This window comes from Rhinopithecus roxellana, chromosome 6 (genome assembly GCF_007565055.1).
Source record: "Rhinopithecus roxellana isolate Shanxi Qingling chromosome 6, ASM756505v1, whole genome shotgun sequence".
In the NCBI taxonomy this organism is placed as follows: domain Eukaryota; kingdom Metazoa; phylum Chordata; class Mammalia; order Primates; family Cercopithecidae; genus Rhinopithecus; species Rhinopithecus roxellana.
In genome coordinates this window covers 64,353,302-64,357,869 of record NC_044554.1, presented here as the reverse complement: position 1 = coordinate 64,357,869, position 4,568 = coordinate 64,353,302, and the positions used below count along the sequence as shown (strand labels likewise).

At 44.8% G+C, this 4,568-nt stretch overlaps 1 pseudogene; it reads right to left on the bottom strand.

Annotated features, from left to right (window-relative positions):
* Nucleotides 1-1,757: 1,757 nt before the first annotated feature.
* Nucleotides 1,758-2,198, bottom strand: LOC104674475 (annotated as a pseudogene).
* Nucleotides 2,199-4,568: the final 2,370 nt, after the last annotated feature.

The following is a 4,568-nucleotide window of genomic DNA, read 5'->3' as shown; positions in this document are numbered from 1 at the left end:
TGTATATTGGCAAAGAGAGGTGTTTGGAAGAATAGACAACGAGATGCTTACAATGATTATCTCTGGTGATGAGATTTTGAGTGGTTTATATTTTCTTTCTTTCTTTTTTTTTTTTTTAAGACAGAGTCTCCCTCTGTCACCCATGCTGGAGTGCAGTGGCACCATCTTGGCTCACTGCCATCTCCACCTCAGAGGTTCAAGCGATTCTCCTGCCTCAGCCTCCCAAGCTGGGATTACAGGTGCCCACCACCACACCTGGCTAATTTTGTATTTTTAGTAGAGATGGGGTTTCACTATGTTGGCCAGGCTGGTCTCAGTCTCCTGACCTCGAGTGATCCACCCGCCTCAGCCTCCCAGAGTGCTGGGATTATAGGCATGAGCCACTGCACCCAGACGGTTTATATTTTCTTTTTTGTGTTTTTCTTCATAGCACTATCACCACTTGACACATTCCATACTTTTGTTGTTTTTAGCTACTCCCTTCATTAAAGTGTAAGTTCCCTGATGAGAAAAGAAAATAGCTTTTATCTGAGGAATGAGAGTTCTTTTAAATTATCGGGCCCAGAGAGGCATGAAAATGAGAAAACAATCACGCCCTACTCCCCTACTTTTGAACTATGTATTCGTCTCTTGAAACTGCTTGCTATTGCCACAGGTAGCTAAAAATTAATTAAAATTAACCTAATAATTCCATACCAGACACCATAACCCACATTCTGTAGCTTAACAGTGTATGGCAATCAATAGTCAATGTTATTTCTATAAACCAATTAGAATTTTTGACAGATAACTTTGTATCAGTCTACTAGCTTTCCCCCTTTTTTGACTTTAAAAACCTGCTATAATAAAGGCCAAATGAAGCTCATATCCAAGGGTACTGGGGTCTGAGTCTTCTGGGCAGCTGTTCTCACTTTGGCTCAAACAAATTCTTTTTGAGACAGGGTCTTTCTCTGTCACCCAGGCTAGAGTGCAGCAGTGCAATCATGGCTCACTGTAGCCTCAAACTCCTGGACTCAAGTAATACTCCTGCTGAGTAGCTCCTACCAAGTAGCTGGGACTGCAGTTGTGCACCACCATGCCCAGCTAATTTTTAAATTTGTTGTTGTCATTGTTGTTAAGATGCAATATTGTTTTGTTGCCAGGGTTGGTCTTGAATTTCTCGCCTCAAGCGATCCTCCCACTTCAGCCTCCCAAAGCTCTGGGATTACAGCCCTGAGCCACTTTGCCTGGCCTCTAGTAAACTCTTCAAATTGTATTTTGTGTCTCTGCCTCTTTCATTTAAGGTCAACAATGCTAACAGAAACTCTGTGTTGATCACTGCCATATCTCCAGTGCTTTGAACAGTGGCTGGCATATGGTAGACAGAAAATAAATAGTTGTTGGATGCATTAATAAGGCTCACATCATTTGAATCTTTTTTTTATAGACAGGTTCTTGCTCTGTTGCCCAGGCTGGAGTGCAGTGGTGGGATCATAGCTCACTACAGCCTCAAACTTCTGGATTCAAGTGATCCTCCCACCTCAGCCTCCCAAGTAGCTGGAACTACAGGCCTGTGCCTTCATGCTAATTTTTAAAATTTTTGTAGAGATGAGATCTCGCTATGTTGCCCAGGCTAGTCTCAAACTCCTGGCCTCAAGTGATCCTCCTGCCTCAGCCTCCCAAAATTCTAGGATTACAGGCGTGAGCCATTGTGCCCAGCCTGAATTTTTTCTTTATAGTGATTGTTTACATTTATTATAGTTTTTTAAATTAATTTTTTAAATTCCAGCACCCATTTTAGAAGGGTCCCTGTACATCCCTGTCATCACATACATGATAGACTGGCCGATAGTAATGATGATGTGAAGTAACTTTCGGGCTTCATTGAAGAGATGGTCTTTTGGGGTGCCACTAACTTCAGTTATCTTGGCGCCAAACAAGAGTTGCATTATAAGGCCAGACGTGACAATGGGAGAGATCCCCAGCTCCATCAAGGTGCCTCTGTTAGAGGCTAGAATCACTCTCATCCAATAGAAAGGGTCAACTGAATCTGAAGACATGATACCAAATAGGGGAATCTGGCAGCACACTAAGAAGATAAAGAGGATGACAGCGGTCCACAGCACTTTCTCGTTAAACTGAATCCTCCTCTCAGGCTTCTGAATTTCCAGGAGGATGACACAGAAGGGCTTGATGACTTCCAGAAATTTGATCACCATGGCGGCGACTGCTCAGGCTCTGGGTGCCACTTGGGCTCAGCTCTGCTCCCAGTGAGGCGACGCCTGCAGCCAAGCCTGTTCCACTGCACAGCTAACAATAGAGTCTGGCTATGTTGCCCAGGCTAGCCTTGAATGCCTGAGCTCGAGTGATCCTCCTGCCTCAGCCTCTCAAGTAGCTGGGACTACAGGCACAGGCCACCACATTCAGTGATAACTTACATTCTTAACAAGCATATTTTATCAAAAACAACACAGCTGGAGTTCCCCTGCCCCCCCAAAACAATGACACTATAAACTTGAAGTTGTAATTGTCAGGGGCCAGTGTTGGCTGAATCTTGGTGGCTGTTTGCAGAGAAAAGGCCACATGGCATCATCCTCTCCTGACTCAACTTCTCCTGACTTATCAGCCCTCAGGGCACATATTCTAGACCAAATCCCTGCAGCTGCACAACCTGAGACAGCCACAAATCCAGCACCAAACACATTTCTTTTCCCTCAATTAAACCCAATTCAGGGTTTGCATGCTGAGGACAGCATCTGCCTTTGTCTGGCTCTGCAGCTCAGAACCACCCTGAGTCATAGCCAGCATTTCACTGGATTTCAACTGCAAAGCAAATGCAAACTGGCGGGAGGGGCTGGAAGTGGAGGATGCTGAACCGAGATCTCGAACTTCCATGAATCATGATGTTGCAGGATTTTTAAGGAATCAGAGAGTGTTCAGAAGGATATTTATTATTTAGGTGCACCGGCTCAGTTGGATTAACATCCAAAGGATTGAGCCCTGAAGAAAGAGTTAAGTTACCTTTTAAGCATTTCATGGGGCAGGGGGAGATCTGTGCAGGGGAAAGCATATTACAGAAGTGAGAAACAAAGACAGTTATTCAATTAATTGAGACATGCATTATATCATTTCTTACTTTTCAAGGAAAAGTAAGAAAACATGTTTTACGACTTGAGTTTATCTGTCTAGTGACCTTGCAGCTGCACAGCTAGGGAAACAGGGTCTTCACAATGCCAGGGAAAGGAGGAGAGATAAGACTTACTAGCCACAGAAAAATAGGCAATTAATTTTTAAAGGACTCCAGCTCTTTTTCTTTCTCAGGGGGAACTGGGTTTTCTTACATACAGCTGAGTTTCTGCTTCCACACTCGTTAATTTCTTTTAATTCCCATTTCAATGACAGCACAAATTAACTGCCTACAGCCACAAGGAGCCTTACTCAAAGATTTTCTGAGGGACAGTTGTGACATGCTGGGGTGAGAAAGTACTAAGTAGGTCTACATTTTTCTGAACACAAACAGAGTGAAATTCATTTCAAAAAAGGAAATATGGCCGGGCACGGTGGCTCAAGCCTGTAATCCCAGCACTTTGGGAGGCCGAGACGGGCGGATCACGAGGTCAGGAGATCAAGACCATCCTGGCTAACACGGTGAAACCCCGTCTCTACTAAAAAATAAAAAAAAAAACTAGCCGGGCGAGGTGGCAGGCGCCTGTAGTCCCAGCTACTCGGGAGGCTGAGGCAGGAGAATGGCGTAAACCCGGGAGGCGGAACTTGCAGTGAGCTGAGATCCGGCCACTGCACTCCAGCCTGGGTGACAGAGCAAGACTCCGTCTCAAAAAAAAAAAAAAAAAAAAAAAAAAAAGGAAATATGGTACAGAGAACCCTGGGGAAAGAGAATAGAAAAAAAAAAAAACCCTAATTCAGTAAAAGGAGCACCAAACTATCCCCGACCCCATCTCCCTTATCACACTCAAAGTCTTTCCTCAACAGTTTTTTCTTTGGAATCCAGATGTAGAGGAGGGGGAAAAGCAGCTTTCACCCAAAAAGATTAATTTGTATAATTCATATTATATCCAGTTTACTGATACCCAGCCCTGAAGTATACTTCAGGGTGGTGAGCAATGCACTGGTGCTGGTGTGATCTGGCTGAACTGCTGGACAACTAGGCTGATGGATGAATGCTCTTCTCCCACAAATACAAAAAGCTCCACTGACTGTAAGGGGAAAAGTAACTCTCTCGTACAGCACTAGGAAGAGAGCCGTCCTAAAAACCAGACTCCTTGGTGCCAATCCCAACACCACTTCTTTCCAGCCAGGTGACTCGAGCCAAATAACTAGCTTCCTAAGCTGGATTCCCCTACAAAAAGGGGAACCAGACACAGTGACTCATACTTGTAATCCTTGCACTTGGGGAAGCCAAGGCGGGAGGATGGCTTGAGCCCAAGACTTGAAGACCAGCCTGGTCAACATGGTGAGACCCCATCCCTGAAAAAATAAAAAAAATTAGCCAGGCGATATGGCACAAGCCTGTAGTCCCAGCTACTCTGGAGGCTGAGGTGGGAGGATCCTTGAGCCTGGGAGGTCAAGGC